This window comes from Elephas maximus, chromosome 8 (genome assembly GCF_024166365.1).
Source record: "Elephas maximus indicus isolate mEleMax1 chromosome 8, mEleMax1 primary haplotype, whole genome shotgun sequence".
Lineage (NCBI taxonomy): Eukaryota > Metazoa > Chordata > Mammalia > Proboscidea > Elephantidae > Elephas > Elephas maximus.
Genome location: NC_064826.1, coordinates 118,310,663 through 118,322,747, shown reverse-complemented (window position 1 = coordinate 118,322,747; position 12,085 = coordinate 118,310,663).

The window sequence follows — 12,085 nt, the reverse complement described above, 5'->3', positions numbered from 1 at the left end:
GGCTACCACCACTGACTGTTCTGAGAGGGATCACAACAGAGGGTCCCAGACAGAGCTGGAGAAAAATGTAGAACAAAACCCCAACTCACCAAAAAAAAAAAAAAAAAAAAAAAAACCAGACTCACTGGCCTGACAGAAACTAAAGAAATTCCAAGAATATGGCCCTGGACACCCTTTTAGCTCAGTTTAGTAGTCGCTCCTGAGGTTCATCCTTCAGCTAAAGACTAGACAGGCCAATAAAACACAGAGGCAAGGACTAGAAGGCAAGAGGAGACAGGAAAGCTGGTAATAGGGAACCCAAGGTCAGGAAGGGAGAGTGTCAACATGTTGTGGGTTTGTTAACCAGTGTCATAAAACAAAATGTGTACTGTTTAATGAGAAGCTAATTTGTTCTGTAAACCTTCATCTAAAGTACAATAATATATATATATATATATATAGTTCACCAAAGGAATAAAAAGAGACCCGACAGACTGGAAAAAAAAAAAATTGTGATGACATATCCAACAAAGGTCTTATCTCTAAAATGTATACGATAAACCAACACCTCTTAAAAAAAAAAACAAAACGAAAATACTCTGCCTCACTCTGTCTCTTTCCATTTATATATATATATATCCAACCCGCATATATATATATATACTTTTTATGTGTATATATACATGTATGTATGTCCTTCTCACTGTATTTTCTATGTTTCATTCTCTCTCTTAACTTTCCATTCATGACTCACTATACTTTCTGTGTTCCATTCTGTATGTTTTCTTCTAGTCTATCTGCTAGATCTCTATTTAGTCAGCTCTGTGTCATCTTATTGATGACCCCTTTATTTAGTTCTCATTTTAATTATTCAAGTTTTACGTTTCATTATATTTGGCTCTTTTCCAAATAGGCTAAATCCTTTTTAACAATTTTACTTGCAGACGTTCTAAATCTTGTCCTTTATTTCCTTGAAATCATGTCTGGCATCTGTGTCTGCAGCCCCTGTTGATTTGTATTTATTACCTATTTTTTCTCTTGATTCTAATGCTTTTCTTATTACTAATTTGGTAACTTTGTTGTTTTATTTTGAAAGCTATATTTGAAAAACATTTTTTAGAAAAAAAAAAATGAAGCCTATGAAGATGTAATATCCCTCCAGAATATATTTGTTTTTTTTCAGTTGCTTGGGGTACTGGATATCTGATCATGTAAATTCAGCAATAATAATTGACATTACATAAAATATTTAAAGCCAGTTCAGTACCTAAGTAAACTCTACTTAATATTCATGTTTATATATGTTGAGCTTTCAACATAAAGCCTGAAAGTTTTATTATTGTTTTCTCACCTTGAAAAGACTTGGAACCCTAATCCTCCACAGCTATTCAAAACACATCTGCTAAAATGCCTTAGGGATCAACAAACTTCAGCAGAATAGAAGTGTTTTTATATTTCTTTCTTCTTTCAGACCTTGGCCTTCTAATACTTTATTTTCTCATTAACTTCAGCAGAATTGTGTTGTTTTGTGTTTTATTTTATCAGCTTTTTCACTTGTTTGAGAGAGATAGTTTAAAATTACCAAGTCTGTCCTTACTTGAAGCGCAATTCCTAGGGCAGGCATTATTACTTTTCATTGACATCTAGCGCCCTTGCTTTCCTGGCAAATGAGGGTGCTTTAGTTCCATATCACAGTATAGTATGGTTGTGTAACTTACTATGACCTATACCATGTTAGTGAAGATAATGTGTTGCATTTTTTAGGGAAAGTATTTAATAGCTGAGGCTATGCTTTCCACCTTCCCATTTTCTCTGCTACCAGGACCTACAATTTTTCATCCTTCTAGGTGCTCAAGTGAGGAGTATTGACTATTCCTTGTTTTCTACCTCAAAAAGTGACTTTGACTTTATTTTAAAACGTATCTACGTTCTGCTCCCTTCTTAACATCTACTTTGCTACAACTTTGACCTTAGCCAGCATCATCAGAAATAACCACCAATCTGTTATTCCTGTTTATGCCATTGCTCTCTATGGCAGATTCTGAGCACAGCAGCTGGAGTGAGTCATTCAAAACGTGGATGCAATCACGGCACCCTTCTGTTGAAAAATCATGCAAGCATTTCTCATGTCTCTTGGAGTAAAACCCAAAGCTCTTAACATTTCTTACAATTCTAAGAACTGCCCCTGTTCCTTCCTTTTCTGACCTTGTCTCCCTGTTACATGACTCCAGTTACAATGGTCTGCTTTCTGATCATTGAACACACACTTCCACTTTAGAGGTTTGTATTAGTGGTCCTGTCCTCCTGGAATCCTCTTCTCCTAGATTTTGCATAACTAATTTTCTCTTCTCCTTCAAGTTTGTGCTCAAGTGTCACCTTCTCGGTAAGACATACCCTGATAATTTTATCTAAAGTTGCAATCTCTCTCTCTTTCCCTCTGCTCCCTGCCTGGTATTTCCAGTCCTCCTTATCCTGTTCTATTTTCTCCTCAGTACTTAGCCCCTTCCCTTTAGCATATGAGTAGTCTTATTTATTACATTTATAATTCTATTTTCTGATCTTCTCCCTACACCTCACCCACAATAATACCAATCCCAAGGAATTACAGACTACATGTATTCTATTCGCAGAGGAAAGTCAATACATAAAACAGTGCCAGGCACACAGTACATACTCAATAAATACTGTAGAATTCTTGGTTTTAGAGAGTGACCTCTATTGCCACTTTCAATTATGACATTCTAGAATTTTTAGATGTTGTATCCATGTCAAAGTTTTCTGTTGCACACTTAGATGTAGGAAAATGCCCAACAACCAAGTTTGCATTTTGGTATTTATTTAACTTCTTATAACTAGCTATCACCATGGTGTCTAAGAATAAGCTCTCTTGAGTTTTTTCGTCTTAATTAGTCAAACAAATGAGTCATTGAAGAGGTTTTCAAATGAATCACCTGAATACAGGCACTTACACCAGTTATGGAAATAAAGGGTTTCAACAGAGAGGTAAATCCAGGATTCATGGCCCCAAAGTTCACCCAAGGCAACAGTTTTTTTTTTCTTTCTTTATCTACAGAGTAAATAGTCACCATTTTTTGAAAAGCTTCATTAAAAGTGGAACGAAATACATGAGAAGAAAAAATTAGTAAATATTTAGTGCTTCTATGATCATTTTGTCTCTAAGTTTTCTTGTGGCTCCAATTTATTCTCTGTAGTAATGAAAGTCAAAGTGTGTAACCCTCATTTGAGTAGTCAGATACTTTAGCTGCCCAGATAACATGCCACACATGTACACAAAACCAAATTTATGGTTCCCCTGCAAATCACCATTATTCTTCAAATGACCCAGATTTTCAATTTCATTGTTAACAAAAGACTCTTTTTGGGAGAACTGGTTTATGCAATTACATAAATTTTAAAATGATTGAACTTTGAAGTAAAAAGGAAAAAAAGCATATAAAGAAATCACTTAAAATTGCACCACCTTGAGATATTCATGTAATTCTTTATAATTTTATATAACTATGTCCATATCACACCATCACATTGGTTTTTGTTTTTGTATTCTTTTTTCCTTGGATATTTTTCTGGTATTATTATTTCTTATTTTCTTACCTCCTCCATTAATATGCCCAAAATTGCCAGTAAACAGCTTAACAGCTAGGTGTGTATCCCTCCATAATATTCTTTGTCAAATGAATCCATAGCATATACAGCTTTTTCATATTGCTTTGTTTACTTAAAAATAGAAGATATAAAAGAACTCTCAATTTACTCAATAATATGATAAGAAACAATCTAAATAAAAAATGAGCAAAAGATTAGGACAGATACTCCACCAAAGAAGATATTCAGATAAACACATGAAAATATGCTCATCACAATAATTAGTTATTAGGAAATATAAAGTAAAATTACAATACAATTTAGAATGACTAAAATTAAAAAGACTGGCCATGTCAAAGGAGCTCTGGTGGTGCAGTGGTTAAGTGCTCGGCTGTTAACTGAAGGGTTAGCAGTTTAAACCCACCAATCACTCCACAGGAGAAAGATGTGGCAGTGTCTTAGTCATCTAGTGCTGCTATAACAGAAATACCACAAGTGGATGATTTTAACAAAGAGAAATTAATTTTTCTCATAGTCTAGTAGGCTAGAAGTTCAAATCCAGGGTGTCAGCTCCAGGGGAAGGCTTCTCTCTCTGTCGGCCTTCTTATTGATCTTCCCCCAAACTGGGAGCTTTTCTGAGTAGGGACCCCAGGTCGAAAGGCCGCATTCTGCTCCTGGCACTGCTTTGTTGGTGGTATGAGGTCCCCAACTCTCTATTTGCTTCCCTTTCCTTTTATCTCTTTTAAGATAAAAGGTGGTCCAGGCCATACCCCCGGGAAAGCTCCCTTTACACTGGATCAGGGGTGTGACCTGAGTAAGGGTGTTACAATCCTAACCTAACCCTCTTTAACATAAAATTACAATCACAAAATGAAGGACAACCACACAATACTGGGAATCATGGCCCAGCCAAATTGACACACACATTTTTGGGGGGGGACAAAATTCAATCCATGACAGGCAGTCTACTTCTGTTAAAGATTTATAGCTTTGGACACCGTATGAGGCAGTTCTACTCTGTCCTACAGAGTCCCTATGAGTTGGAATTGACTTGATTGTAGTGGGTTTTTGAGTTGGGCCAGGCCAACTGTTGGTGATAATGTGAAGGAACTACAGCATAATTGCTTTTCTGATGGGGATTTAAATTGGTGCAATGACTTTGGTAAGCAGTTTGAAAGTTTTTTTTAATAAAGTTAAATATACACCTGTCACGTGATTTTTTTTTTCTTGTAGGTGTTTACTCAAGGAAATGAAATGTAAATACAAAGACTTGTATAAAAATGTTCATAGCAACTCTATTCGTAATATCTGAAAACTAGAAATGACTCAAGTGTTCATCAGTGACTGAATGGATAAACAAATTCTGTTGTATCCATGCAAAGGAATACTACTCAGCAATAAAAGACACATCCTGCATGGATGAACCTCAGGTTGTTATGATTATCAAAAGAACCAAGACAAAAGGGAGTATGTTGTTGTTGTCAGGTGCCATCAAGTCAGTTCTGACTCATAGCGACCCTATGCACAACAGAACAAAACACTGCCCAGTTCTGTGCCATCCTTTCAATTGTTGTTATGTTAAAAGGGAGTATATACTGTGTTATTACATTCATATAAAATTACAATACATCAAAAATATTTTAAAGTACATTTATTTTACGACTAAGTTAAGACAACAAGGTCAGTTGATATAGATATAATTAATTTTTAGTCACATTATATTCCATTGGATGTACTTTCATGTTTCCAGATTCTGTCATTGCAAAAAGTGACATATATGAATTATATTATACATACAATATAAAATGTGTTATAGATGCATATATACGCATATGAATATATTTTAAATTAAATTTTAATTAGAATATCATTTTAAAAATTGAATAAACAAATTCATAATAGTATAAATCAAAACAAAGAATAATGGAGGTTCTTGCCTTTCTGTGTTATAAATTTAGAGTCATCAAAGAGCATATTATTAGCATGTTTATAGATATTTGAAGTAGAATGGGACACAATGTCTAGAAATAGATCTCAGTATATTTAAAAATATTGTAATACAAAGTGTAATTTTAATTTTTTAGAAATATTACAGGGTTCAGGTAACTATTCATCAGGATGAAAATTAAATTGGATCCCATACCTCACACCATATATAAAGCAAAAGTGTCAGAGGTTTCGTAATTTAGCCTTTTTTCCTTATTACTCATAAGGATTATATTATCAGGAAATTATTTTTCTAAAAAAAAAAAAACAAATAAAATGAACTTTGAGGTCACAGAGACCTGGGTTTAAATTCCAGATCCATTATTTTACCTTATGAACTAGGACACATTGTTTACTGCCTTCAAAGTAGTCTCCTCATTTGTAGAGAAGGGTGATAATGTTTGCTTCACAAGGTGTGTAACAAGATTAGATAATACATTACATCTAAATTGTTGATAACAGGATTTGGCACAGAGTTTGTAATCAGCAAAAATAATTTCACTTTGCCCACTCCCCAGGATAGTTGAATTTACCTGCAAATTATCCATCAAGGCTTTCTTTCTTTCTAAGTATACTGTTAAAATCTTATCTATGAGAATTTCTCATCTGGTTAATTTTAGATACTATTTCATTTCCTTGACATTTGTGTCACACTGACCACTTCCCCAAGACAACATCTTAAAGCAGACACACATATATAACTCCTTGAAGTTCTGGATGAATCTCTATTTCCCCCTCTTTAGGGCCCTTCTGTCCCCAAAAGCCTTCAGTAACATAAATAACTAAGTGTAGATTCTGATATCTCCTGTATTCCAAAATGAATAATAAAAGAAGCCAAATTATTTTGTCTTTAACCTGAAATTGTACTGACTCAAGAAGATGAGCCATGCACTGACGCTTCTACTATCAAATTCCAATGAGCAAAGGTCAATATTTTATCCACCTTACACTTCAAATAGCTGCCAAAAGTATTATTCATCTCACTTTTGGTTCCAAAATGCATTCAAGCATATAATAAAAGGAGTTTCAACAAGTTGGAACTCCTCAACTTAGGCAATGTTTGAGCATGTCGTTTCTCAACAGCTAAGTTAATATTTTCTTGCCCAGAAAAAATCTTCCAACAAACCAAAATACCGATGTAGACTCAACTTTCTCATTATTATGATCAGAGTAAATTAGTGCAAGTTTAAACCATGTACAAAGCACATGGGTTTACCAACCGTATTTTCACCTTTGTACAATAAATTCAAAGTGCTGGGAATGGAAATATTATTTATATACCAGAACTACTTCTTTAAAATGTTACTGGTTTGTAATGTTCATGAAAATCTCAGTTCAAATTGTCAATATTTTCTATAAGACCCCAAATGGTTATCATTTCAGTTAACAAATCATGGGTCTAGCCTGATTACTGGTATTTAAGAATGCTTTGTAAAATTGTAACACAGATTTTGAAGATCATTTAAATATCTGTGATATAGAAAAGAGGTATTATCTGGAGCTAGAGGCTACGTTTCTTAGCCTGTGTAAATATAGAAACAGAAAATATCTATAGAAACAAGGTCAATAAGGTAAACTTCTCCAAAATTATAGCTTCAAAAGCCTGTGAAATCTTATGATTTAGTAGAAAATCCAACTAGATTCACATTCACCTTTCTAGAGTGAACAGTGGTATTCAGTGTATATATCCAGTTCTTCCACTGGCACATTGTAGAATTTTACTTCTCTGTTTACTTGACATTAAGCATGAATGTGGGACTTACTTGGATCAATTAAATGTACCCAGAAGTGAAACGTATCACTTCTCAGCTGGAACTTTTAGGCTAGATGCATGATTTTGCATATTGTCTTTTTCCTGTGTCTAACAGATAGCACAGACCAAAACCCAAACCTTGATTCAGATGTAGTAAAAGCAAGAAATAATCCTTTATTTTTTAACCTGCTGAGATTTTGATGGTACATAGCACAAGCTATCTTGAATTACGGTTCTCTTTACTTATGCAGACACTTAAATGCTCTTATACTCAATTTCTTAAGTTATTTGGTGGAATCTATAAACTTGCTGTTTTTTTAGGTCTGAATGGTCAAATAGTAGCAGTTCAATAAGGTTTAAGCTAGTACAGCTTAACATTTAAGCTAATATAAAAAAGAAAGCTAGTGGCACAGTGGTTAAGGCTCTTAGCTGCTAACTGCAATGTCAGAGGTTTGAACTCACCAGCCACTCTGAAAGAGAAAGATGTGGCAGCCTGCTTCTAAGGATTTACAACCTTGGAAACCCCATGAGGCAATTTTAGTTTGTCTTTCCAGGGTTGCTGTGAGTCAGAATCGACTCAATGGCAATGGGTTTTGGGTTAAGCTAATATATAAGGCACTGTAATGTCAATATTACGTACTTTTTGGGGAGATTAAATCAGATAATATAAATAAAGTTCCTTTGTAAATGGCAGCCCAAAACAAATGTGAAGTGTTGACTCAAATTCATTAGGTGAAATAACTTATGAAAAGAGCATGGGATTTGTAAATGTGTTTAACAACTATTAAATCTTAACCAATGCTAGATGCTGTAGATCTTAAGTTGCTTAGACTCTTGCGAGGGGAATATAAAACATGTAGAGATAAAATAAAAATCTAGTACGTTCATGCAAAAGCTGGACAATGAAGAAGGAAGGCTGAAGAGTAACCGATGCCTTTGAATTGTGGTGCTGGTGAAGAATATTGAATATACTATGGACTGCCAAAAGAATGAACAACACTGTCTTGGAAGAAGTACAAGAATGCTCCTTAGTAGTAAACTTCTTGGCTCAAGTAGACACATGAGACTATATGGGCAGCTCCTGTCTGGAGGTGAGATGAGAAGGTAGAGGGGGACAGAAGCTAGTTGAATTGACACGGCAATACAGAGTGGAGAGAAGGAGTGTGCTCTCTCTTTGTGGGGGGGAACAACTAGGAGTATATAGCAAGGTGTATATAAATTTTTGTATAAGAGACTGACATGATTTGTAAGATTTCACTTAAAGCACAATAAAAAAAAATTTAACAATGCTCCTTAGAAACAAGGATGGTGAGACTACATCTCACATACTTTGGACATGTTATCAGGAGGGATCAGTCCCTGGAAAAGGACATCATGCTTGGTAAAGTATAGAGTCAGTGAAACTTAAGAAGACTCTCAATGAGATGGATTGAGACAGTGACTGTGACGACAGGCTCAAACATAGCAATGACTGTAACAATGGCCCAGGATCAGACAGTGTTTCATTCTGTTGTGCATAGGGTCACTATGAGTTGGAACCAACTTGATGCATCTACCAACAACAACAACAATGTTAAAAGGAAATAAAAATTTTTAAGGAAATCCAGAAGAATAACACATATTCCACATAATGAGACAAAGAAAACTTTCTAGAGGAGGAAGTCACATTAGATGTTGATTCTTAAAAAAAAAAAAAAAGTACATTTCATGGTGAGAAGGGAGAAAAAGACAATCAAAATTAGTGAATGTTGAAAAAAAACCCATAAAATTAGGAAATTCATTGAAAGCAGGCAAAAGCTTATTCTGGAAAGAGAGCTTGGCCAAATCAGAAGTACCTTGTACCATGTTAGACAAACTACTGAAGTAGGTTGTCTAACATGGCCCAGGGGAAAAAAAAATTTTTTTTTAATAGTTTATCTAAGCATTTAACATAACTTCACTACTTTTGGAAAGGTAGAACATAACACAGCTCCAAACTCTCTTTTTGAGTCTTCTATTTTGGAGACCCTCGTGGTGCAGTGGTTAAGAGCTAGGGCTGCAACCAAAAGATTGGCAGTTCAAACTCACTAGACCCTCTTTGGAAACCATATCAGGCAGTTCTACTCTCTACTAAGGGTTGCTATGAGTCAAAATGAACTCGACGGCAGTGGGTTTAGTTTTTTTTTGTTTTTTACTTCACAAATTAATGCAAGTTTTTAGAGTATCTGTAGCTGTATGCTGAAAATTGTAAAATTCTAATGAAAGAAATCAAAGAACTAAATAAATGTAGAGACATACCATGTTCATGAATTGCAAGAGTCAATATGTCAATACGTCAAATCTCCCCAAATTGATTTACAAGTTTATCACAATTCCTATCAAAATCCCAAATAAGTATTTTTTAATAGGCACAGACAAGTTCATTCTGAAATGCATATGAAAAGGCAAAGGAGCTACAATAGCTAAAACAATTTTAACAAAGGACAATTAAATGAAAGGAATCATTTTATCCAATTTCAAGACTTATATAGCTAAGGTAATTAAATAAATTACAACAATTAGGCTGTGTGTTATAGATGCAGGGATAGGTACATACACCAATGAAAGAGAATAGAGTAACCAAAAATAATAGACTGATACTAATATGCCCAACTGACTTTTGACAAAGATGTAAAAGGATTCAATGAGGATAGATAGCCTTTTCAACAAATGGTGCTGGAGCAATTAGGTATCCATTGCTGTTGTTAGTTGGCCTCAAATGGCCTCCACCTCAGGCCAACCCCATGTACTATGGAACAAAATGCTGTCCAGTCCTGAGACATCCCCACGATTGGTTGTGGATTGGATCATTGTGATCCATAAGGTTTTCGCTGGCTGCTTTTTTAAAGTAGATTAACAGGCTTTTCTTCCTAGTTCATCTTAGTCTGGAAGCTTCACTGAAACCTGTTCAGCATCATAGCAACACACAAACATCTACTGATGGATGGTGGCTATGCATGAGGTGTGTTGACTTGGGACTGAACCTTGGTTTCCCGCATGGAAGGTGGGAATTCTATCATTAAAACATAACATCCTACGTTATGCCAAATTTAATTCAAAATAAACCACAAACTTAAATGTAAAATTATACATATTTTAGAAAAAATAAGAGAAAATGCTTATGTTCTAGAGTGCTTAGCCTTGACACAACAAGCACAATCCATAAAAAAGAAAAATGATAAGCGAGACCACACCAAAGTTAAAATATTTTCGTCTGTGAATGATCCTGTTTTGAGGATGAAGAGATAAATTTAAGAGTGGAAACAGTATTTGCTAACCACATGCCTGGCAAGGGAATAGTATCTAGAATATTTTGGTTTATATATATATAAACTCTCAGACTCAATAATAAAGAAAAACAAATACTTCAATTTGAAAATGGTTAAAAGACATGAAGAGACATTTCACCAAAAAAGAGATATGGATGGAAATTAAGCATATAAAAATATGTTCAACATAAAAAAAAAATCAAGATCATTAGCCATTAAAAAACCAGATCTATTGCTGTCAAGTCGATTCGGACTCATAGCAACCCTATAGGACAGAGTAGAACTGCCCCACAGGGTCTCCAAAGAAAGCCTGATAGATTTGAACTGCACACATTTTGGTTAAGCAGCCATAGCTCTTAACCACTACACAACCAGGGTTTCCTCATTGGCCATTAAGGAAGTGCAAATTAAAAAAAAAAAAATACAATAAACTATCACTACATATGTGTAAGTAAAATATAATCAAATATAACACTAAAATAAAAATTAAAAAATGTGACAATACCAAATGCTGGTGAGGATGCAGAGAAACTGGATCACTCACACATTGCTAGTGGGACTATAAAATAGTGCAGCCACTTTGAAAATGGTTTGGCAGTTTCTTGAAAAAGCTAACCATGCAACTTGTATATAATTGTACTCTACCAGCATTTCCTTGTTGTAATTTATTACAGAGAAACAAAAGCTTGTGTCCACAAAAAAAAAATGCCTCTACACAGGAATACAAGATGTTAATAGGAGAAACAATGTGCCAGGGGAAGATACACATAAGAACTGTATATTTTCTGAACATTTTTTTTTTGTAAATCTAAAACTGTTCTAAAAAATAAAGTATATTTATAAAACTTGAATGTGTATAGCAGCTATATTTATAATAGCCAAAAATTAGAAACAATTCAGACATCCTTGAACAGATCATCAAACTGTGATATGTTCATACCATGGAACACTACTCGATAATAGAATGGACCAGACTTTTGATATATGCAGCAACCTGAATGAATTTTCTAGGAAATACGCCCAGTGAAAAAAAGACAATCTCAAATGATCGCATACTGTATGATACATTTCAAATTCTTTACATGGCATTCATTATATAAATGGCAAAATTACAGAAATGGAATAGGGATTGCCAGGGATCTGGGAAAGAACTGCAGGAAGGAGGTGAATGTGGGTCATAAAAGGGCATAGGTGAAGTATCCTGTGCTGGTGGAACAGTTCTATGTCTTGATTGCATAGATATCAAGATCCTGGCTGTGTTATTGTGCTATAACTTTCCAGAATGTTACCACTGGAGGAAACTTGATAAAGCACACATGCGATCTCTCTGTATTATTTATTACAACTGCATGTGAATCTATATTGATCTCAAATTTTAAAAAGTTTACCCCTAAAAAAATAAAATACTTAGGAATAAATCTAACCAGAAATGTAAAAGAGCTAAAACACATCAACACATTTCACCAGAAGGGTAAAA